We start from the raw sequence: 25644 nt of genomic DNA on the forward strand, positions 1-25644 counted from the left end.
GAAAGGTCAAAAGAAATAAGGAAGCATTAATATTTAAGACACTGTAATTTAGATAGATATCTTGAGAATGACATAGCTTAAGATATGATACTTAAAGTCAAAGCTAAGCAAATAAAAAGTTTATACTTAAATTTATCAAAGTAGTCTAATTTATTTCAAACATATGAAAAAGTAAAAATTCATTGAAAAGAACAAAGACAGGCTATGTAGATGGCACCTCCAGACAAAACTTTGTACACTACACCAGCTCAAGAATGTGTTTTCGGTTGAAAGACACCTGTGTCCCAACCTTGCGTAGTATCCTTGCATGGATACGGTGTCATATATTATTGGTTCCCAATTGCTCATGTGAGGACACAGGCTCAAAGAGGTGATGTCATTGGTCCAAAGTCACACAATAAGGCAGAGGTGGAATTGGGAACCCAGATCTGCCTGTCTCCAAAGCCCAGGACAGGGCTGGTACAGTAGGTGTTGTGTAAATGTTAGCAATTGTTACTACACATCATTTCCATAATCAGCTACAAGCTCAAATCTGTGTCACTGATATGGCATCTCTAGACAGTGTGCTGTTTCAAGTTTATAAACACTACAGAATTTACCATTTCAGCATGTCAAAACTTGGACCATGTTTAAAAGGACACACTATGTATCTCTCTGCCTTCTTCAAAAGACACTGCACATGACTTAATTCTTTGGCTGATGGATAAAGTGCATTATGAAGACCATAAATTGCTATACTGTGTTGTAACACATCATACCAGTACTGTAGAGCTTCTAAGTCTTTCTCTTTTGATGGCAGCCTTCCCTCTGCTATCGGTTTATCTCCTCTGTCAACTTTCCCAACCTCTTCCTAGACGGTTGTTTATAATCTCCTGGGGAAGGGGGACCACACATACACAGCCAACATTGTTCAAAGTTCCCAGATAAATAAAAAGTAAACAAGCTCCAAATGAGAGACTAACACACTCTCCTGTGGTGGTAAAATACATGTGTTACTGCTAGAGTTTTTTCAACAGATATTTTTTATGTGCTCGGAGGCCCTGTTCTTAGTTCCTGGCCGCCTCCCAAGGAGCTAAAGTTGCCAGATGTCAGATTTCCACAGAAGGGTGTGTCATAAATATGTGTGTGTTTTTTTCTAAAACGAACATAGTATTTTGCAAGCCTTGTAGCCATCTATACATTATTAAAACAACTTCCCAAGATTGGGACAAGGTGGCTATTGTTTTCCTTCTTCTGCATTTTCTCACTACAAATTCCACCACACTATCTAAGTGCATACCTCATTATCTAAAATACCAAGAAAAGAATAAGCATAAGCCCTGAGGATGGCTTAGAGAGCCACCCATCACACTGAGGGACCTTTGTCATCTGAAAGAGTTAAAGCTTCTCCCTGAGAACATCGTTGCTCTAACCGAAAATGACTCAGAAGCAGAGGAGGAGGGTCTGGCTCAGTAAATACTTTTACTGACTGACCTCCTACCCTATTGGAATGAGTGCGCAATCGCCAAGGGATACACACCCTGGAAGGCCGCTGAGGTCAGAGCCTGGCCACGTAACAGGATTCGTACATGAGACAGGAAAGGAGACCTCAGTGTCCTCTGTTTTATGTGGAGTTCCATGAGTTTCCTCTCAGTCTTCTCTGCTCATAGAAGGCGCCATGAAAAGCAACCGTGATTGTTCCTATGTGGCCCATTTTAGAAGCCTGAACATATAGTTCTAAAACAATCACAAACAGCTTATATAAGTTGTTCCACCCATTCCAGATGGAAGGCAAAAGAACTGCAGAGGAAATCAGGACACAGATGGGCTTGCGAGAAAGCAGAGGAAATGACTGCCTTCGTGGCGTGGTGTCAGGGGCATCTGAAGTCTGCTGGGAAAACACCACCTTCCCCTGCTGGTGAACGCCTGCAGTTCCACTTCTGCACTCATTCCCCGTTGGAGATATAAAATTCCTTACTTCTTCAGACCCTGTTGCATGTAAGACTCTATAAGGAAAGAGATTTTTGTCGGTTTTGTTCACCGGTCTAGAGCGGTGCTCGGCACAAACAGCACTATGATGAGCAAATGATTTACTGAACTTGAAGAAAATACTACGTGAGACTGTTCATATAAAAATCTCTACTCCCACTTATCTAACACTAAACTATTTCTTCACAAATAGTTTTACTTTCCAGTTTGCATATAAATCTTCCAGATCAAACATTAAAATCTTAGACTTCACTTAATCCTTTGCAGCCCACAGACAGTACACTAATGAATGGCAACAGCTATCATTTGAGACTCTATCACGTGCTAGACACTGACAAGGAGCTTACAGCACTGCAAATAGAGAGAGACCAAAGCACTAGAGCCAGGGTGCACAGGTTCAAATACCAGTGCCGCCACTAAGCAATATACTTAATTCTCTAGAGCACATGTGTCAAACACAAGGCCCGCGGGCCAAATCCGTCCCGCCAGGCCTTGCAATGTGGCCCGCACCGCGCTGTCATCACTGCACTCCGCTGCGTTTCCATCACAATGACAGTTTATGACTGTTCAGTAAACCATTCCGCCCACGATTTAGGCTGGATTTTAGATTTTGGCCCCTTCTCTGATTGAGTTCGACACCCCTACTCTAGAGAATAGCTAAGCCAGAACCAGACCTCAGGACCATTAACTCCAATGCCCATGTTCTTTTTACTATAAACATTGCTTCTCTTAAATCCCAATGATTCTTCCTTCAAAATCTTTTAGACTTCCATTTTTCTCTTTGGTTCTCTGACATTTTATTATGAAATGAGGGGCCCGGTGCATGACATTTGCCAGCTTGCACCCTCTCCAATCAGGGACCCCTTGTAGGGATGTCCAACAGCTGGTTTAGGCCCAATCCCTCTTCCTGCCTCATCGCCCCCAACTGCCCTCCCCTGCCAGCCTGATCACCCCTAATTGCCCTGCCTCAGCCCCCACCACCATGGCTTTGTCTGGAAGGAAGTCAGACATCTGGAAGATGGCTGGTCGACCCGGTTTAATTAGCATATTATCCCTTTATTAGTATAGATAGATTATATAGGATAGGATTGCTTAAATGGGGGGAAAAGCCTTTTTTAACAGGAGGAGATGCTCTTGGCAGACAAAAACACATAATCTCTATATCTGGACTGATAGCCAGTCATATGCACTATACTATCAAACTGGTCATGGAAAAAATGGAACTGCTTTCTTACATCTTACACAAAATAGCTGTTGCGGAGAGGAACCAAGATGGCAGCATAGGTAAACAACTAAACTGTCGCCTCGCACAACAATTTCAAAACTACAACTAAAAGACAAAACGTCTATCACCCAGAACCATGGGAAAGCTGGCTGAATGGAAGTCTTACAACTAGAAGAGAAAGGAACACAAACACTAAAAGGAAGTACGCAAATCAGGCTGGTGGCGGGAAACTGGGCATGTGGCTTTTTTTCAACCTGAAGGGAAACAAGCTCCTGATCACTCTGAAATCCAGTTTAGGGGACCCAGATGCCTACAGGGAAAAGCTGGTCTGTCAGCCATTGGGGTCAGAAAGTGAAGGTGACTTTTTTGCAGAGGTGTGTGCAGCAATCATTGTTTACTGTGCTGGAGCGCAGGGATTCGGAGACTTGGAAGCACGAAGAGGCAGAGATGGCTGACGGCAGCCATTGCTGTTTGCCACACCCCAGCCTAGTGATGCCCTGCACACCCGCCCAGGCTCCACACAGCGGCTTTTGCATATAAATGTCCTGCTCTGTGGCAACTTAACTGTAGTTCCAGTCAGACTGCTCCAAAACCGCCAAATCCCAAGCAAAGAGGAGAAAACTGTAGTTTGTTTTTTTAAAAAATTTTTTTTAAATATATTTTATTGATTTTTTACAGAGAGGAAGGGAGAGAGACAGAGAGCCAGAAACGTTGGTGAGAGAGAAACATCGACCAGCAGCCTCCTGCACATCCCCTACCGGGGATGTGCCTGCAGCCAACGTACATGCCCTTGACTGGAATTGAACCCAGGACCTTTCGGTCCGCAGACCGACGCTCTACCACTGAGCCAAACCGGTTTCGGCTGTAGTTCTTAATATAGCTCCTTCTGGGTGGTCTCAGACAATAGTTGATCTGCACCCCATTGGAGATCCAGAAACTAGTGTATCTAGTGGTTGGTGTGAGATGACACCAGATTTCAACTACTCTCATAAGGGACACATTCAAGAGGCAGACACAGAGAGCACCAAAGCCCTAATGGAGCAAGTCCTACCCCATAAATGTGTCTCCAGTACAGCAATTCTTCCATTATAGACACTGAAGGTCAATTCCTCCCAGTGACACCAACAACAATCAAGACTTAACTGCAACAAGGCTGTACACACATTCCACAAAGGGGTGTACCAAGAGTGTCCGCATCAAGTAACTGGGAGGCTGAACCATTGAACCATACAGGACAACCAGCACACAAAGCTATCCTACCAACTCAGGGAAGCAGCAAAAATGAGGAGACAAGGAAACAGATCACAAATGAGAGAAATGGAGAACAAACAACTGAACATAGAGTTCAAAACCACAGTTATAAGGTTTTTCAAGAATTTTTTAGAAAAGGCCAATAAATTTAGTGAGACCCTCAAGGATATGAAAAAGGACCAACTAGAAATTAAACATACACTGACTGAAATAAAAAATATTATACAGAGACCCAACAGCAGACTAGAGGAATGCAAGTATCAAGTCAAAGATCTGGAATACAAAGAGGCAAAGAACACTCCTCCGGATAAGCAAGAAGATAAGAGAATACAGAAAGTTGAAGATAGTGTAAGAAGCTTCTGGGACAACTTCAAGTGTACCAACATCAGAATTATGGGGGTGCCAGAAGAAGAGAGGGAGCAAGACACGGAAAACATATTTGAAGAAATAATGACTGAAAATTTCCCCCACCTGGTGAAAGAAATAGACTTACAAGTTCAGGAAGTGCAAAGAACCCCAAACAAAAGGAATCCAAAGAGGACCACACCAAGACACATCATAATTAAAATGCCAAGAGCAAAAGACAAAGAAAGAATCTTACAAGCAGCAAGGGAAAAACAGTTAGTTACCTACAAGGGAGCACCCATTCGATTATCAGTTGATTTCTCAACAGAAACTATGCAGGCCAGATGGGAGTGGCAAGAAATATTCAAAGTGCCAAGGCTAGTTTGGCTCAGAGGATAGAGCATCAGCCTGCGAACTGAAGGGTCCCGGGTTCAATTCCGGTCAAGGGCATGTACCTTGGTTGCAGGTACATCCCCAGTGGGGGGTATGCAGGAGGCAGCTGATCGATGTTTCTCTCACATCAATGTTTCTAACTCTCTATTCCTCTCCCTTCCTCTCTGTAAAAAATCAATAAAATATCTTTTTTTTTTAAATCAAAGTAATGAATAGCAAGAACCTACAACCAAGATTACTCTATCCAGCAAAGTTATTATTCACAATTGAAGGGCAGATAAAGAGCTTCACAGATAAGAAAAAGCTAAAGGGTTCCTTACCACCAAACCAGTATTATATGAAATGCTGAAAGGTGTTCTTTAAAAAGAGAAAAAAGAAAAAAAAAAAAGTAAAGATAAAAACTATGAACAACAAATACATATTTATCAACAAGTGAATCTAAAAGTCAAGTGAGTTAAAAATCTGAGGAACAGAATAAACTGATGAATATAATAAAATCGGGGGCATAGAATGGGAGGGGAATGACAATTCTCAGGGGAAAAGGGTTATCTGTGTGTGGGATACAGGATGGACAAAAATCATACACCTATGAATGAGGACAGCAGGGGAGAGGTAAGGGCAAAGGGTGGGGTGGGGACCTGGTGGAGGGGAGCTATGGGGGGGGGAGGGTGGAAAGAAGAAACAATTGTAATTATCAGAACAATAAAGATTTATTAAAATTTTAAAAAAATAGTGTTGCCCTTAAAACCCCTCCTTAGCCTCCATTTTAGGTTCTGCCTTCGCAGTTCACCCAAATTGGGTAGATTGGTTGGTTTCTCTGCCAGTCAGTGTAAAAGCTCTGCCTCCTAGGCAGCCATTGGCTCCTTATACTTCACCCAGATTTGGTTCTGATTGGTCGGTTTCTATGCCAGTCAGTGTCCAAAGCTCCGCTTCCACCTAACTGGTTTGGCTCAGAGGATAGAGCATCAGCCTGTGGACTGAAAGGTCCTAGGTTCAATTCCAGTCAAGGGCATGTACCTTGGTTGTGGGCACATCCCCAGTAGGAGGTGCGCAGGAGGCAGCTGATCTGTTTCTCTCTCATCGATGTTTCTAACTCTCTATTTCTCTTCCTTCCTCTCTGCAAAATATCAATAATATATGTTTACTAAAAAAGAAAAAAAAGAAAAAAAGAAAAGCTCTGCCTCCTAGGCAGCTATTGGCAACTCGCAACTCGCATTTCACCCAGATTTGGTTCTGATTGGTCGGTTTCTATGCCAGTCGGCATCTCCGGACCTATCTCTGCGCCTGATCAAAGAGGCAGAGCTGATCAGCAGTCCCCAAGGAGGCCCAGAGAGAAACAGAGGTGTTGCTGCTGGTGAAGCTGGGAGAGAGAGGCAATGGATGATCAACAGCTGCCACAGAGGTTGGTGATCAGATCCTGCCTCTCTTTGCAGGCCTCTCTCTGGGCATGATCCACAGAGCCCTCGCAGTCAGTGCTGGGTCACTGCACCAGTACCGGCTATAGTCAGTGCTGGGTCACCACAGCAACCCAGCACTGACTTCCGGTGTTTGGTCAAGCCTTGGTCGTTACAGACCCTGGCTTTTTTTTTTTTTTTTTTTTTTTTAATATATTTTATTGATTTTGTACAGAGAAGAAGGGAGAGAGATACAGAGTTAGAAACATCGATGAGAGAGAGTCATCCATCAGCTGCCTCTTGCACACCCCCTACTGGGGATATGCCCGCAACCAAGGTACATGCCCTTGACCAGAATCGAACCCAGGACCTTTCAGTCCCCAAGCTGACGCTCTACCCATTGAGCCAAACCTGTTTCGGCCAGACCCTGGCTCTTTATATACTGTATATGAAGTTTCAAATAGTGAAGTTAAAAAAATTTTTACATCCACCTCCTAGATTCTACCAATATCTTACTGTAGTCACTTGATCACTTATCATCTATCACTTTATTCATTTATCAATCCATTTTATTTTTGATGCATTTAAAGTGTTTTTTTTATTTTATTTTTGATGCATTTAAAAATAAACCACAGATATTTCCCCCAGTATGTCAGCATATTTATCTTAACTGGAGCTTATTATTTGTTTATAGAGGTTTTTTTTGAAGTACCATTTTCCTCTCTTTTTGGCCAAAGACATAATTCTTTTCTCCCCATTAATCTGTCAGTGAACCAGTTAATCTTTTAAACTGTCAATTTTTACTCAGTTGCTTTGGAATTTACAAGGTCTTTTTTTTTATATTTTATTGATTTTTTACAGAGAGGAGGAGAGAGGGATAGACAGCTAGAAATGTCGATGAGAGAGAAACATCGACCAGCTGCCTCTTGCACATCCCCCACCAGGGATATGCCCGCAACCAATGTACATGCCCTTGACCGGAATCGAACCTGGGACCTTTCAGTCCGCAGACCGACGCTCTACCACTGAGCCAAACCGGTTTCGGCTACAAGGTCTTTCTATTTTCACACAGTCAACAAATATTTATCAGACCAATGGAGTCAAGTTCCCATGCAGGCTAAAAATTTGGTTCTTCTGGATAGGCTAATGACATTTAACCCGGAATTCTTTAAATGTTTATTCTCTAATCCTGTTGGTGGCTGACAAGAGCATTTAGACCCTTCTCTTTTGTCCTAAGCAACTGGACTCCTGTCCCAAAGTATCAACCCCAAATCTACAAGAAAAAATAAAACCCTGCAGATAACCTGACCATTGACCTCTAATCTTAAAAAGAGATTCTCAGGCTTAATTTAGAGAGACAGAGAGAGAGAGACTGACTTGAGGAAGGCTATCAAGCATAGTCTGTCTTGGAGGGACATAAACTATGCCAGTATATGAAAGACTGAAATAATCATGACAAGAACCCTTTTTAAACCAGCTTTTTTAAACTTGTCTAGCATAGTGTACTTTTTTTTAGGTAAAACTTCAAAAATGTGTAACTACCTCACCCCACTTATTCATAAGTAGCCCTCTCAGTTCAGGCCTATCCAAGCAAAATACTCTCTACTCCCATAAAGCGCTTTCTGAGCAGAACTTGTTTCTTTGTTTTTATACTGTTTCTTTTATCCATGGTGGGTTGTCCTGTCTTTCCACACATTTAAATACTCCCCACTCTCTACTTCCTGCAAATGATGCCCGCCTCACCTGCTCTAGCCCACCTCACCTTTCATGTGTCAGCTCCTACAGCCGTGCTCTTTCTTACATCATCCTGAGATTTGTGAAACATCAGGCTGTTTAGAGGTAATACCATGAAAGTGAATGCATTCATATGCATAAATAAAATAAAAAGCAACTGGACTCCTATCGGCCGGAACTGATTTGGCTCAGTGGACAGAGCATCGGCCTGTGGACTGAAGGTCCCAGGTTCGATTCCCATCAAGGGAATGTACCTTGGTTGTGGGCACATTCCCCGGTGAGGGATGCGCAGGAGGCAGCTGATAGATGTTTCTCTCTCATCGATGTTTCTAACTCTCTATGCTTCTTTCTGCCTCTCTGCAAAAAAATCAATTAAAATATTTTTTAAAAACACATGTATCAATGGAAGACGCTGACAACGCCTCTCTATACTAGCAGACAGCAGCTGTGTGACGTTGAAGGATGCCCAGGACCAAACCAGAGACGGTTGGACCTTCATCACCACCATTTGTCCACAAACCAGATCTGAAATATCATGGCTGTCATGTACATGTAAGGGACTGTTTAACATTGAAATTGGGACTCAAAAGAACTGTTGGCCCAGAAAGGAACTCATTACAGACTGATTCATTTGCCTCTCAGTATAACCATTATGGCTTGTCTCAGTTTTGGTTCTTACAAGGGTATTTCTTGGATCACATGATCTCACACATCTAGAGGAAATAATGAACAACATAAACTGATAAACAAAAACAGACCCTGAGAAAGAGAAGCAGCGATCAGATTCTCAAATCTCAGAGGAAAGGTAAGGGAGAGTGGGGGTAAGGGGAAAAGATCAACCAAAGGACTTGTGTGCATGCATATAAGCCTAACCAGTGGCCATGGACAACAGGAGGTGGGTGCATATGTGGAGAGGGGTTTAGCATGGGAATGGGGGGATGAGGACAATTATGTGATACCGTAATCAATCAATCAATCAATCAATAAGAAATAAAAACGTGTATCATGCAACCTTTGACAGATGAATGGATAAATGAAATGTGATACATACATACAATGGAATATTATACACAAGATGTGGTGTGTGCATACAATGGAATATTATTCAGCCTTTAAAAGGAAGGACAATCTGATTCATGCTATGATATGAGTGAACTCTGAGAACATTATGCTAAGTCACAAAAATACAAATACTATATATCTTCACTAACATGAGATATCAAGAGTAGTCAAACTCATAGAAACAAAAAGTAGAATGGTGGTCACCAGGGGATATGGGAGGGGAAAATGGGTTTCAGTTTGAGAAGATGAAAAAGTACTTAAGATGGATGGTGGTGCCTAGTTGGTTTGACTCAGTGCATAGAGCGTCAACCTATAGGCGGAAGGGTCCTGGGTTCAATTCTGGTCAGGGGCACATGCCCGGGTTGTGGGCTTGATTGCAATTAGGGGACATGCAGGAGGCAGCCAATCAATAATTCTCTGTCATTATTGATGTTTCTATCTCTCTCTCCCTTCTCCCTTCCTCTCTAAAATCAATAAAAGATATATTTTTTAAAATGGATGGTGGTGATAGCTGCACAACAATGTGAGTGTACTTAATGCCACAGAAATGTACCTTTAAAATGGGAAATTCTACGCTATATGCATTTACCACAATAAAAAGATCTTTAGAAATGCATGTCATAAAATGTGAATGTGAAAGGCCTGGAAAACTTCAGTAATTTTAATAAGCAGCATATCTATAAGTCTGGACATGCTTTACTAAAAAAAAATCTTCTGAGATCACAAACTATCAACATTTACTTTGATTGATACTGATATCAAACAACATAAGAAAAGATCTGAACCTGGGATAGACTGAGGACTGGATGATAAGCATGTGCTGTCTTGCACATCTCCTCCCAGGTCTGTTCTCCACCCTTCACCTGCTCTGTGCTCCCTGAGGCTGACCTATAAGAACTGCATCCAGGCGCCCTTGCCTCTGGCTTCCAGTTGGGTTCAGCCAATGGGTAACACCAGCAGGAGATCTGAAGGTAGAGGACAGTGAGTTTGGGCTAAGTATTCCCCTGGCTCCCTCCCTGCGAGGCTTTTAATTGGCTACACTGTTCTACTAAAGGCCACGGCTACCTCAGAAGGAACCCACAAAACAGCTCCTTCTGTTGAGTTAGCGCCCTGCCCTCAGGCCTGGGGTGGCTCTTTTGCTAACCATGGGGACAGTATGGTTCTTTGCTATTTTTCCTCAACCTGCCCATTCCATTGTAAGTAAGAGCTCCTCAAATTACCCAATTTTGGTGTACCCTCTACATTCTGCTGGGCCCCTGAGGAATACATGCCTAAAAGGATTTTTAGGATTTATGAGACCTATGCATGAAAAACATGGGGAGAACATAGAAAACTACAAAATTAGTTCCCTAAATCTATCATTCTAAATCCAGGTGAGAGGTAAGAGCTAGAGATATAAATTTTGAAGGCTTTAAAAACGTTTAGAAAGATATTGATGTCTCAACCCCCACCAACCTCCAAATTAGCCCCACTTTTGATTAATTGGGTACATAGGACCCAGAGTTAAATTCTTATTTTGAAATCCTGAGCAATCTATTTTTCTAGTAGAAAAGTAGAGCACAAAACTGAGAGTTTTGAAATTTTACTATATTCTTTCAAACATTCTAATGCTGCCCAATTCATAGCATAAGTCTAAATTCTAGACTTCCAGAGGAAAATATCTGAAGGGGTTTCCCTAATTGAAAGACAATAAACTGTGGTTTCTCCTTGTTTGCTCCTACAGAGGGCGCCGGAGCAGCATAGCGCATCTCTGCCTACCTGAGAAGGGCAGGGGGAGAGGGTGTTCCCGTGGGAACCGCAGTACTGGTTCCTTCAGAGGAATATGCGATCATGGACAACTGGAAATTTCCATGTCTTGTAATTAAAATCTCCAGAAAACATTACCTTTTGGGAATGGGAATCCATTAAAAAAAAAAAATCTTTCAAATTGATTTCTGAGAAGGGCAAGGGAAAGAGAGATAGAAACATCAATGATGAGAGATAATCATTGATTGGCTGCCTCTTACATGTCTCCCACTGGAAATGGAGCCCGCAACCCAAGCATGTGCCCTGACCAGGAATCAACCATGACTTCCTGATTCATAGGTCGATGCTCAACCACTGAGCACACCAGCTGGGTGGAATACAGTTTTTAAATCACAAGTCTTAGCAATAAGACTATTTAAACTCAAAAGCAACAGCATAGTTTTCTTATTGTTGGCAAAACAAGGAGGCTAAAAAGAACAGTCTCTTTCCTTTGTGTGAAAGGATAAGAGATGTCAGAAAATGAAGTCTAAATCTGTTTTAGGAAGGAAATGGGAAAGGCTAGAAAAACAGCATTTCCTTCTCTGGTTTATGTTGCTGGAGTCCATTTTGGACAGAAGGTCAGCAGTCACTGACAGGTGATCACTCAGAGAACTAGCAACGGGCGAAGAGGAAACGTGGAAGCCATCTTGATCGTGCCCTTCCTCCCCCCGTGAAGCCGAGGAGTGTGACCTGGGTCCATATGTCCTCCTTCAGGCTCTTCTGCCTCCTCATTCACTCTCCCGATGACAGCAGCACTGACTCACATGTGCTTTGACTAAACAGGCTATGGAATGTGGGACTGGAAGAAAAATGGAAAGCCTGTTCTGACTTAGGTGGGATGATTAGCGAAACATGAGAAGAAAAAGAAAAAAAATCTGCTCTCAGAAACTCTTACAATTGATATTAGATTTTGCTTCTTTCAAGCAGCAGATAGAATAAGATACACACCAGAGTTTCTGTCAATTGTGAAGGTCCTTCAGTCCTTTTCAGGATTAAAGCTGAACAACTTCTATCTAACACATATACATTTAAATTAAGGACGTTTCCGGGTCAGCTCTTATGGGATAACTATTTTAACCAACTTTAGGATCCCACCCTCACCTCCCACCCCCACATTAAGCTGATGTTTTTAAGCTACTTTTTAAAATTTTGCTTATAAATCTCTACATCAATTTTGTTGGTTTCTTGGAAAAATTGCATTAGTGGAGGAAGGTCCCAAGACCTACAAAATTTGAGGAAATTTACATTAAAAAAACATTTTCAAATGGATCAACCTAAGAATTACTTAAGTATCCTCTCAGACTCACATTTCCTAAATTTGAATATTTCTTGAATCTCAAATATAGGAGGAAATTTAAGAATCACTGAGTCATGGACATGTCTGAGCTAAGTAGTTTAGTGGCACATTAAAATTAACATCTCCCCGATGCTGTGTATGTAATAAATGCCCAGATAATACATACGATAGCAGTTGCAGAAGTGCAGATTAAGATGAAACTTTAGGGTGAGGCTGCATATAGCAAGGAGCACAGCAAACATGTGAAAACAGGCAGTGTTTAGGACAGCTTCCAGAAAAGGCCAAGCACACTTACGAACCCAGTGTTCCACGCTATGAGGATAAATGTTACAGAGATCTGCATCTTGTTTCTCTTCCTTATCTGTTTGGAGTACAAACTAGTTTTTCTGCTAGCTAAAGAAAAAGGTTTAAAAAGACACGAGTTTCCCTAAACTTTGGCCTATCTTACAGTATTAAAGTATTCTGGGTGTTTTAGAAGAATCAAGAAAGCATTTCAGAAAACTAGGGAATAACAACAACAACAAAACTGAGAAAAAGGGTGGGTGATTTAGATCATTTTAAGGAGCACCAACATCCAAGCACCATATAAACAGGGACCAGTAACTTTATGGCAAAAACGAAAACTTGTCATTTATAGAAACTAGAAAAGGAACGTGGAAGGAAAATGTATATACAGAATCTTCCAGTTACTATTCAAATGAACCAGTTATATGAAGATACAGCAAACCCACTGAAGGGCAGATTCCTTGGATAGTGTCATGAGAAGGATTTAAGTCCTAAATCAGGATGTCCAAACCTAAATTCAACAACAGAGTGGTTCGCCTGATATAAAAACAATCTCTGACAGAAGAGAAAGGGCAACAGAATGATGTAAAGATAATAAATCCATGTGGATATCAGGTAATAGGGCTATTCAAATTTTCCGTTTCTTCTTGCCTCAGTTTTGATAAGTTGTATTTTTTAAGAAACTTGTCCATTTTTCCCCAGCTTAAACTTGCTGGCATAAAGTTGTTCACAATAATCCTTTTTAACTCTTTAGTATCTGTATGATCTAGAATAATTATATATGGAAATTTGTATTTTCTCTCCTTTTTTCTTAGTATTGCTAGTAGGGACTTCAATTTTGAATTAAAATAAGCCAAGAATCAGTAAATCAGTAAAAATCACCATAATGCACAAGTTTTCCCCAGGCATCTAACATCTTTGACATCCTCTGAGAATTTTTAGTCATTCCTATACCCATGTCCATTTACATCCATGTTCAAGTGAGGTTCAGCTACTCCTTGTGCTTATAACAGATCAAATTGCTATTCAAAATCTTCATCTTCTTGTAGTGTAATTATGTATCTATACCCTTTGCCGTATAACTGTAGTGCCTTCCATTGTGGGCAGAGTGAACTTCCCTGAAACACTTTTGTTGGACTTGGCCATGTGACTTGAGACATGAAGTGCCAGTGGAGATGACATGAGCAGGAGCTTTAAACCACATTTTATGGTTTAGCCTGTCCCCTTGTGTTCCTATAACCTACCATAAGAAGGGCATGCCTTGGGAAGCCCCTGCCCCTTCAGTCTGAGCCCCCAGTCTGAAGGCAACGGGGAAAGACTATAAAGCTCTGCCTGGCCCAGACCAGAGCAACCAAACTGCAGCTGTTCTTCAGACCTATAAAAATGAAAGAAAATGACTGCTGTGAGAAGCTATTGAGATTTTGTAGTTATTTGTTTACAACAAGAGAAAGAGAGAGAGAGAGAGAGAGAGAGAGAGAGAGAGAGAGAGAGAGAGAGAATATAGATGTTGGATGTTTTGACTAGAATAGCTGAACACCTCACTTTTCCATCAAATACACATACTAGTAAGTCTCCCTGGCCAGTGTGGCTCAGTTGGTTGGGCACGGTTGCTGGTTTGATTCCAGTCAGGGCACATGCCCAGGTTGCAGATTTCGTCTTCTGCAGGAGGCAGCCGATCCATGTTCCCCTCTCACATCAAGGTTTCTCTCTTTCTCTTTCTCCCTTCCTCTCTCTCTAAAAATCAATTTAAAAACAACAACTCTTTAAAATAAACACATAAGTCATCAACTGGACAAACTTCTATTATCTGTTAAGATTCAATTCAAATGATACTTACTCTATGAAGCCTGTAAGATTAGTCCTTATACCCTGTATGCCCTACAGGGCAGTTGTGTTTTTTTTGTTGTTGTTGTTGTTTTTGTTTTTTTGTTTTTTTACCTAGTTTATTCACTGATGTATATCAAGGACCTAATGCACTGCCTGGTACATAGAAGGTTCTCCATAAGCACTTGCAGAATTAGTGATTTAACACACTGACCTACTTAAAGTTATATATAAAAATATGTATTCACATTCCCAGCGATCATGCTCCTCTTTCCCACAGAGTTCCTTAGGGTCTCATAGGCCTAACTTCCAGGTTAGGAATGTTGGGCTTTGATTTTTAGGCACTTGGAAGCACCCAAAATGTTTGAGTAGGAAAGTATAATGGTTAGAATTAGAACTGCTTGCAAATGACTGAGCACCCTAAATAAAAATAAAAAAAGGGGGAGGGGGGAGTGTGTTTAGATGGATTTTTTTTTTCTAATTTTTTTTTCAGGTGAAGATAAAGGTAGTCTGAAAAATATCATTCTAATGTTTCTCTTCATATCATATTTTAAAAACAGGTTTCTTGAATTATTCAATTATAAAAATTCATTTAAAGTATACAACTCATAAGGTTTTAGTATATTAACAACCTTCAGCTCTATCAATTTTATTCTATTTTTTAAAATATATTTTTATTGATTTCAGAGAGGAAGGAAGAGGGAGAGATAGAAACATCAATGATGAGAACCATTGATAGGCTCTCTCCTGCACATCCCCAACTGGGGATCAAGCCCATAACCTGGGTATATGCCCTTTACCATAATTGAACCTGGGACCCTTCAGTCCACAGGCTGGTGTCCTATCCACTGAGCCAGACCAGCTAGGGCCAGCACTGTCCATTTCAGAACATGGTCATCATCTTGCAAATAGACTCCATTTCCATTAGCAGATGGCTCCTATTTCCTCCAGTAGTCCCCCACCCACCTCCAGGCCTAGGCAACCTAGTGACTAATCTATCGATACTTTCTGTCTCTATATATCTGCCATTTCAGGACATTTCATATAAATGAAATAGTACAGTAAGTGGGTCTTTTGTGAATGGCTACATTCATTTGGCATAATGTCTTCAAGGCCCTCATACCATTTTGAAATATGAATATGATCAGCTTAAAACATCTTATATAATAAAAGCCTAATATGGAAATCGTCCCCTCAACCAGGAGTTTGACCAAGAGTTCGACTGCTCACTATGACATGCACTGACCACCACCAGGGGCGATGCGAAACATGGTGGGCATTAGAGACGCGGTGCTGGAGGTGCTGCTGGCCCCAGTGGGCCCTGATGAGAGCAGGGCCACAGAGGGTTGGTAGAGCAGGTAAGCAGGCAGCACCAGGCCAAGGCAGGTGCAAGCGGGGTCTGATCGCCCCCACAGACAGTGACCAGCAGCAGTAGCAGAGCGCAGGGCAGCCACCTGGCTTCCAGGTGCTGAGGGAGCCGGATGAGGACCCGATGATGCAGGTGGAGAGGGGTGTGTGGGGGCCCAAGGGCCCAGGTGCTGCCCAGGGCCCAGAGGTCAGCTGGGACCTGCCCTTCCACACCAGATGCCAGGCCTAGGAACTGCACTTGTGCAGGAATTTCATGCACTGGGCCTCTAGTATGTAATAATTCAGAGCACACATTACAGAGCCAGACTGCTCTAGTTTATATGCTAGCTCCATCTCTTATTAGAGCTAAATGGTTTAAGGCAACTTATTTAACTTCTCTGCACCTTCATTTCCTCATCTGTGAAATAGGTTTAAAAACAGAACCTGCCTCCTAGGGTCATAGTAAAATGTAAATGAGTAAATATATGTAAAGCACTTAGAATAGTACTTTACACCCCTGGCTAGTGTGCAAAGTGGTTAGAGCCTTGGCCTACTCACCAAGTGGTCTTGGGTTGGAATCTCCGTCCAGGGCACATACCTGGACTGCAAGGCCGGGGCTCATGTGTGAGGCAACCAATCTCTCTCTCTGCCTTCCTCCCTCCTTTCCACTCTCTCTGAAAGAAATCAATGGGAAAAAAAATATTCTTGGGCAGGAATAAAAAATAAAAAGAACAGTACCTTACTCATACTAAACCACCCCCAGGTGTTGTATTAAAGAGAGGGGGGGATTGTAGATAGATAGTCTCAAAATATTTTTAATAGGTTTGAAGCAACAAGCAGACTGTCAAAGTACAGCGGGGAGGGTAGGAAGATCTGAGGGAGATAAGAGATCAACCGAAGGACTTGTATCCATGCATATAAGTACAACCAATGGACACAAAACTCTGGGGAGGGAGGGTATGTATGGGAGGAGGGGCAATGTTAAAATATGTACACAGATAATAATTTAATAAAAAAATTAAAATTAAAAAATAAATAAAATATTATAATTAAAAAAAATAGGTTTGAAAATGAACATCTCAGGATGGGGAAAAGGGAAATGACTGCTAATAAGTATGGGTTTCCTTTCAGGGGAATGCAAATGTTCTAGAATCAGTGGTGACGGTTGCACAACTTTGTGAATATACTAAAAAACCCCTCAATCATATACTTTAAAATGAGTATCTGTTTCAGAAATTACTATACTTCAAGCAAAAACAGTGAAGGTATACATAAATACATTGCCTTGGAAAAAAACTAGAAATATAAATAGCTTATCTATTCTATCCCCACCCACCCTGTGAAGTTTTCCTGTACTTCATGTTTTTAAAAATGTTCTACACTTGTGTTTCATACTGGCAATAAGCTGGGTGGGCACAGGGGGAAGATAGCACAGTGTTTGATTACATGAACTTTCCCCGGGCAGGAATACATAAATGGCAACCTTAAAAAGAGAAATCATGTTTGCTATTAAGTTATACTAAGTAATAACTGTATTCATCACGGTTAAGAGCTCAGACTCCAAAGTCAGAGAGAATTAGTTGCTGTCTGCCTTTTCTCAAGCTAAGTGACCTTGGGCAAGTTACATAAGCCCTCTGAACCTTCTCTTCTTCATCTGTAAACCGAAGAAAATGACAGTAATTTACTTCATGGCCAGTTATGAGGATTAAATTAGATAATGTCAGTGAAACATTTAAAACAGTTCCTGGCAAACAGTAAGCACTCAGTTGAGAAAGGTCTGATGACAATGTAAGAGGAGGAGGACGAGGAGGAGGCAGAGGAGGGCCGTCATCATCACCCAGACCGATTATAACATAAGAGTACAGATGAGGCAGCAACTTCGGGGTGGGGCGAACTGCTCAAAACTGCCATTGTCTTCTCCAGACGAAGGGGGAGTAAAGTAATTCTGTGGTTACTGCACACAAGGACAAACCAATTGACATTCCCCTCTCCTCAAAGCCCTGAACGAGCTGCGTGTTCACAGCAGACCCACAACGACTTGGCAGCAGTTTACAAATGGGATCCCGGCATTCAGCTCCAAGAAAACCTTTGCCAGATGCCTTCCAGGGATAGAAGAGGGATACGAAATTAACTGATGTACTCTTCTAAAAAAATAATCCCGTACTTCTGGGAAACTAGTGACAGTGCTGTTACATTCCTTCAGTGCATTGGTCTTTTACAAATTGTTCTTGGGGGCTTGGAAATTACAAATTTGAGATTGGCAGTGTTCTGGTACTTGAGACGCTAGCCGTCTTTTCTTTGGGACTACTGTGAAAGCTTCTTAAATGGCAAGTCTCATCAAGACTTACCAGTCTCATCTCCCTCTGCTCCACACTGCAACGAGGATCCCTTTTTACATACAAAGTCTCATAACTTTTGCAAACTTGGTCCCTGTCTCATTCCTGAACACTCTCCACCTCCCTCACACCCTAAGCTCTAGCCTCCCGCAAATCCTAGCAGTTCTCTGCAGGCACAGCTTTAGAATACAACACAATTATATCTACAGATTGCTTTTCAAACGTATTATCGCATGTGTGTGTTGTTGCTACCTGTGATTGGGTATGGATAAGAAGAGCCTGTCTTTAGTATTAATGGATCACTGCAAGGAAGAATAATATACCAGCAAATCACCTCTGGTTAATGCTTTTATTGAGAACAGTAATAATATTTTAATTTGTAAATCACTAAATAAGTAAATCCAAGCATAGGTTCACACTTCAACAATTTTTTTCTTTTTATTTTAATATTGAGTCACTACCCTGTAGAACTATCATATTTGACTAACAGGTCAAGGCAACAAGACTGAAAAAAAAGAAAAGAAAGAAAAGAAAGAAAGAAGAAAGAAAGAAAGAAAGAAAGAAAGAAAGAAAGAAAGAAAGAAAGAAAGAAAGAAAGAAAGAAAGAAAGAAAGAAAGCATGCACGCACGGAAGGAAGGAAGGAAGGAAGGAAGGAAGGAAGGAAGGAAGGAAGGAAGGAAGGAAGAAAAGGAAACTGATTATCTTCATGTCTACAGTGGTCCAAACATTATATTGACTGAACCACATATACATAAAGGCAGCAAAAAGAACAGTTAATACAAATTATGGGTTTAAAAAACATCTGCATTAGTATTATGCCCCAGAGTCCAGCTAGCTGCTGAATTATACAGGACCCCAACAAGCACTAACAAAAGTCTGGTTTTAATGTAAACTCATCCTCCTCTTACCTGACCCTCCAGGGATTCTGTTTCCTGATAAGCAGATCTAACTGTAAGACAATAATATCCCAAGTAGGTTCTGGCACCGAGCCCTGCAATCCTTAAAGCAACAAACGCTGTCTAACAGAAGAAAACCAGACTACCCACTCGCTCCTCAACTCTCTGCCCTAACACAGGGAAAAAAGAATGCCTTGCAAAATAAAAGCTATAAAATTTCTTCAGAGGCAAAATGTTTTTAAATACAGATGGTCTGGTGTTGATCTCATTCCTAACACCTAGGGCATTCTGGAAGACTCCTCGGAAATGACCTCTGAGCCAGACCAAGCTATGTGGGTCAGTACATCCTTTCTATTTATGGAAGCTGAATAACTTGGAACCTCCTACAATGATCGACAGTTAACTCACCATAGGTCAATAAAGCTTTGTCAAAAGCCAATGCAAAAATTCCAGAATGTGGGAATAAAAGCCCAGTTTCTTCAACAAATGTTTTGTAATCAAAACATTCAAATTAAAAAGGAAGGAAAGGGAACTTATCAATTAAAGAAACACATAAACTAGCACATTTCTTGGATCCCAATTTAAGCAATTAAATTGTTTTTTAAAAATTGAGATGAATGGGGATATTTTGAACATTAACTAGATTATTGATTACATTAATGACTGCTCCTTTTTTTGTGACAATCATGGTATTGTTGTCATATGTCAATAAAAGGGAATCTTTTCTTTTTTTTCTTTTTTTCTTTTTTTAAGTCATTAGAGCCAGTGTCTACAAAAGGGGAATGAGAGGTAGAATACAGAAACCAACTCAGTTTTCCAGATCTTAAGTTGAGTGTTGGTACATGGATATTTGTCTTATTATTTTTTATCAATTTTTGAATGAAACCCAGTAAAATAGAAAAAAGAAATACTCATAATTATAACTCATAATATACTTATTGCTATCATTATTGTTGTAGGAAAGAAAAAGAGATCCGTCTCATTAGAGTAAAAAGTAGAGACAGGGAAGTAAAGTTGAATATATGGTAGATTTGGATCAGAGTTCAGGGCCAGGCAGCAGAGTTTAAGATTTGTTGGGGGAACTGTCGGGTAACAAGTGTGCAGCCATAGAGTAAGAAATGAAAGCAATCCAATAATAGTCCACACGGGAGAGCGTTATGGAGTATTTGTGGCAGCCTTGGTTTTTTTTAGCGCCCTATACAGAGCAGTTGGTGACTTGAGGCCTTGCTTTGTAATCAAGTGACCGGGTACACATGGCATGACTGTTCATCATGACAATCCTGACCCTGATCCAGAAATGACAGAAAAGCCAAAAGCACTGCTGGGAATGGGAGGGAAGAATAAACTAGAAAGGGGGTGGACATGGGACATGGGGCGTGAGGCGAGGGAGTTCAGCACACCTCGGCACATCCACTGCGACTTTTCCTGCTGATGGGGCACATCATTTATCCTGAGAGAATCACCTCATCAGAACAATGCAGCGTGTGCTGGGCCTAGAACCCACGGCCAAAACATCAGCACTGATTGTTCTCCTGGGCCCTTCTCCCACCACGTGCTTGTCAGCAACGTACACTCGCACCCCACTTTCAGAAACCGTAGACGGAGCGGCTAAAACAGATGGAGAGAAATGAGGCCTGTGGCTGGGCTGACAGTTACGCTTACCAGGTCAATGTGGAAATGAGGGTTCTGCTAGCTTATTGAAGCCATGTATTTCAAGGAGGCCATGAGAACTTTCTCTCCGACTTCCCTTCTCTGTATCACAGTGCTGCCCCTTTAATGGTTGGTTTGTTTTATGGATCCATTTGTGGAGGGCACACTATGTGCCAGGCACAGCTCATGGTGTTTAAGAGCCATCAGGAAATAAAATAAAGATTCCGGTCCCTGAGGAACTTTTCTCTTGTGGGGAGGGGCAGGCAGACAAGTGCGTTTTGGAAATGGACAGGTATTCCTGCAAAATGAACGAAACATAGCAAGGTGAAGAGTGGAAAGTGCAGAGGGGAGGGCAGTTTGATATTGAATCTACCAGCGGATGGAATTCTTAACTTTGGAATTCTGCCACTGTCCTCTATCACCCTTCTCCCTCACCACTCATCAGGTGATCAGGGAGACAAGACAATTGTTGGGTTTATTTCAGAGTAAAAAAAAAAGTAAATAAATAAATTCAACTCTTTTCTCCATACTCCTTTTCTGAAAAATGAAAGCAAATGTGGTCTAAAGGAGGAAGGCACTAACTGAACTGAAGCAAAGTGATACCAAATAGATTTCTCCTCCCCATCTCCTCCCTTACCATAGTCTGTATGTCATCACTGGTCCCTGCTGTCACAATGAGCCTGGAGCCTTTATGCACAGTGGCTCCCTCAGTCAGAGCCTGTTGGGAACTGCCAACTCCTATAAACTAACGCTATCTTCCTTATTGTTTTGTGTGTATTTTTCCAGGGGATCAACCCAAAGCAAGACAGACAAGAGTTGATGGCCAACCCTGAAAAAGGAGGGGTGATACAAATCATGTAGCCCAATTTTATTGTTTTTTAATTTATTTTTTTAAATAAATATTGATTTTTTACAGAGAGGAAGGGAGAGAGATAGAGAGCTAGAAACGTCGATGAGAGAGAAACATCAACCAGCTGCCACTTGCACACACCCCCACCGGGGATGTGTCCGCAACCAATGAATTGAACCCGGGACCTTTCAGTCCGCAGACCAACGCTCTACCGCTGAGCCAAACCGGTTTCGGCTATAGCCCAATTTTAAATGCATTCTCCCCTTCCTTAAACATGTCCTCCCAGCACACACACACACACACACACACACACACAGGAACCAGAGAGAGAGAAAAAAAACAATGTTTAAATGGGGATTGGTGCTAAAAGGCAAGAGTAAAGATTTGCTTCTCTATATTTTGCAAATGTCTATAATGAAAATGTATAATTTCCACAATTAGGAAAAAACAACCCAACCATAGAGAGATACTTGAGAGATGACCAAAAGTTGGCCATGAGAATCGATTGCTCAACACCCTAACAGTTATGACTGCTGAAGAACTACCTGTTGAACTATTCAATACGTTGTGAACTATACTTAGGTTAGCATTATACCAGAGTAAAGACTGATCCACAGAGGAAGAAAACTATAACCTTGCATATCTTATATTTAAATCACGCTGACGACTATAGTTATGATGCTGAATATGGCTCGCTCTCTCCCATTCTTCACACCAGCTATTTAAATTTTGACTCTTAACAGCAGGAAGAAAAGCTGATTTAATGGTGAAATAAACTTATACTGGAATCATGAGGTGTTTACCATAAACTTATACATAGATTTCAGAAGTACTGGGACTTATTAATCATCTTTTGCTTGAAACTTAACCTTGGCATAGGCTTAGGATTTTGGCATACACCCTCTGCAACATAATTCAAAATCGCAATAAAATTATGAATTGTTTAGAAATTAACTTAACCAAGAAAACTAGTCTAGTCCTTTATAGGGAAAACCTTAAAGTTCTAATAAAGAACTTAAAAATGGGCTGATGAAATATTTAGGGATAGCCAAAACTGATTTGGCTCAGTGGATAGAGCATCAGTCTGTGGACTGAAAGGTCCCGGGTTCGATTCTGGTCAAGGGCATGTACATTGGTTGTGGGTACACTCCCGGTAGGGGGTGTGCAGGAGGCAGCTGGTCGATGTTTCTCTCTCATCAATGTTTCTAACTCTCTATCCCTCTCTCTTCCTTTCTGTAAAAAATCAATAAAATATATATATTTTTAGAAAAAGTATTTAGGGATAAAAGGATCATGTCTGCAACTAACTCAAATGGGTCAAGGGAAAAAAAGCATAGAAATGTGGAAAGGGAGTAATAAAGCAAATATGGCAAAAGGCTAGCATTGGCGAGTCCAGATGAGGAATATACAGAAGCTCTTTGTACTAATCTTAGACCTCTTCTGTTAGTTTTAAGTCTTTTCCAAATAAAACAGAAATTATTTTTAAAAGTTGACCTGGAAAAAAGAGACACACACATTATATGCTCTTGGAGGAAATATGTTAATATCAGAAAGATGTCGAGCCTCTCTTAAATAATTTATAAATTCAATGTAATCCCAATAAAAAATATCCTCAAAAATACAATTTTGGAAGAGCCTGAGAAACTTATTCCAAATATTATACAGGAAAATAATTATATGAAACAAATCATTTATTCCAGGAGAGCTAAGTAAACTTAAATATGAAACAGGGCACTTGCTGTGCTAGTCATGAGGACATATTACTAAATCACTGTAATAAAAACAGAACAATAAAAATATGGAGCAAAACCTGACAGATTCATGGAACAGAACAGAGCCCTAGAGACAGACCAGTATATCCATGGACACCATATGAGAAAGAGGGTGCCATAATTCAATGCCGGGAAGCGTGGACTTTTTGGAGGTGTTATTGGAGGAAGGGAAGTTCATTAAAAAGAGGCTGGCTCACTATCTAATACCACATGCAAGGAATTAAAGATATAGCTGTGACCTAGGGGTTGGGCGGGGCTTCTTAAACAAAAGTCGAGAAACATAAAACAAAGAATTTATTTATACGATGATATCAAAATTAAGAAATGTTTCTTGATCAAAGGATAACAAAGGCAAAATTAATAGGCAACCAGTGAGAAGGTATCTGCAAAGTCTATATGTGACAGAGTGATTATCTATATTATAAAATCACTTCTACAAGTCTAAGGCAACAACACAGACAGCAACTCCAATAGAAAATGAGCGAAGATATAAGCAGCGGCTATGTCTAAATGCATACGAGATCCTTAACATCATTAGTAATGAAAAAAGTACAACTCGGAAGGACAAGCTAGCACTTTGCACCTATGAGATCAGACAAGGTACAGAGCCGGATGGAGCTGAGTGTTGGTGGGACGTGACGAGGAGGAGACCTCGGACTCCTCTGGCGGGAGAAAGACTGGTGAAATGCCTGTGGAGAGGAACCTGGCACTATTTACCCAATTCGGTACATGCCAACCTATAATCCAGCGCCTCCCTTCTAAGTATACATCCCACAGACAAATTACACAGCGTTATGAGGATGCTGGAGAGCAGGGACAATCTGAGTGTCTATCACTCAGAGAGCAGATAAGTAAAGTTATTGTGTGCACACAGCAGGGAGCATTCAGAAACAAAGAATTAGATGTACCCATACAAACATGGGTGGATCTTACAAACAGTCTTAAAGAAGGAAAAAAAAAAAAGGCAACATAAAACAGAGCCTCAGAAAGTAAGATACACATTTAGAAAATATCCCCACTTTGCAGGATCCTATCCAGACAAAAAAAAAAATCCCCACGTTAAATTCATTAGAATAAGCACCCATGAAGCACAAGGGGAATGGGAAGAGGTTAAGATGAATTAAAACCAAAAGAAATCTTCTGGGCTCTTCGCATGTTAAACAACGATTCGAATGACCTATGATAAACAGAAAATTAGAATTGTTTCCTTCCCCCAAAAAGTTTCCAACTTTCCCAACAACAAAAGCTACTCCGGTTGCCAGCTCTGTTGATGAGTAACAGCTTTTCATCCTTTTTCAAGCAGGAAGGGAAAATTCAGGGATCAGCAGGGCACTAAAGGGATCAGCAGAGAATATTCGGGAAAGAGCGCTTTTTGTTCTCTGACCTGACAGCCTGACTGGAAAGACCTGATTACCTCTCCATTTGCAGTGATTCAGCTACAGGTGTGTCAGCAGCGTCACGTTTTCAGGTCACCTGAAGCTCTTCAATTCTAGAGCCTCTTCGCATACAACCCTCTGGCTCCTCATGGCAATGCCCCACACTGCTAAGAATCATGAGAACGGAGCCTGGTTTAGGGTCACACCGCTAGTATAAAAGGGTAGTCCCTTGACCCCCTTCTGTCTGTTCTTGCCCAGCAGCTGGAGTGATCCTGTGAAAACTGAAGTCATCCTGAGTGCCTGTGTTCAAAACCCTCTTATGGGCTTGCTTCCCCCTCACTCAGAGAAAAGCCCAAGTCCTGCAATGGCCTCCAATGACGCGCCCCTTCCCACTCCCACAGCCTTTCCTCTGCTGGCACTTAACTCCTCACCCACACTGACCCTGCCTGGCCCCCATAACCTCACAGTGGCTCCCACAAGCCAAACAGGAGCCTGCATCCGGAGCTTGGAACGTGCTCATCCCTCTGCCCCCTGCTCTCTCCCTGGTTTACCTTCAAGTCATAGATCAAAAATGATCTTGTAGCCGAAACCGGTTTGGCTCAGTGGTAGAGCGTCGGTCTGCGGATTGAAAGGTCCCGGGTTCGATTCCAGTCAAGGGCATGTATACCTTGGTTTCGGGCACATCCCCAGTAGGAGGTGTGCAAGAGGCAGCTGGTCGATGTTTCTCTCTCATCGACATTTCTAGCTCTCTCTCTCTCTCTCTCTCCCTTCCTATCTGTAAAAAATCAATAAAATATATATATTTTAAAAAATGATCTTGTAGAGGCCCTCTCTAACCTCTTTGTATAAAAAG

General features: G+C 41.4%; 1 protein-coding gene across 4 annotated transcripts in view; it reads right to left on the reverse strand.

Moving 5' to 3' along the window:
- LOC118719380 (dynamin binding protein) overlaps positions 1-25644 on the reverse strand; it is a 93473-nt gene that overhangs the window by 64716 nt on the left and 3113 nt on the right. For all 4 annotated transcript variants that reach the window (XM_045581983.1, XM_045581982.1, XM_045581981.1 and 1 more), the window contains exon 2: positions 8339-8405. The gene's annotated coding sequence lies outside the window, so the exon portion shown is untranslated. The remainder of the gene's footprint in view (positions 1-8338; positions 8406-25644) is intronic.

This window comes from Pipistrellus kuhlii, unplaced genomic scaffold, assembly GCF_014108245.1.
Source record: "Pipistrellus kuhlii isolate mPipKuh1 unplaced genomic scaffold, mPipKuh1.p scaffold_m20_p_15, whole genome shotgun sequence".
In the NCBI taxonomy this organism is placed as follows: domain Eukaryota; kingdom Metazoa; phylum Chordata; class Mammalia; order Chiroptera; family Vespertilionidae; genus Pipistrellus; species Pipistrellus kuhlii.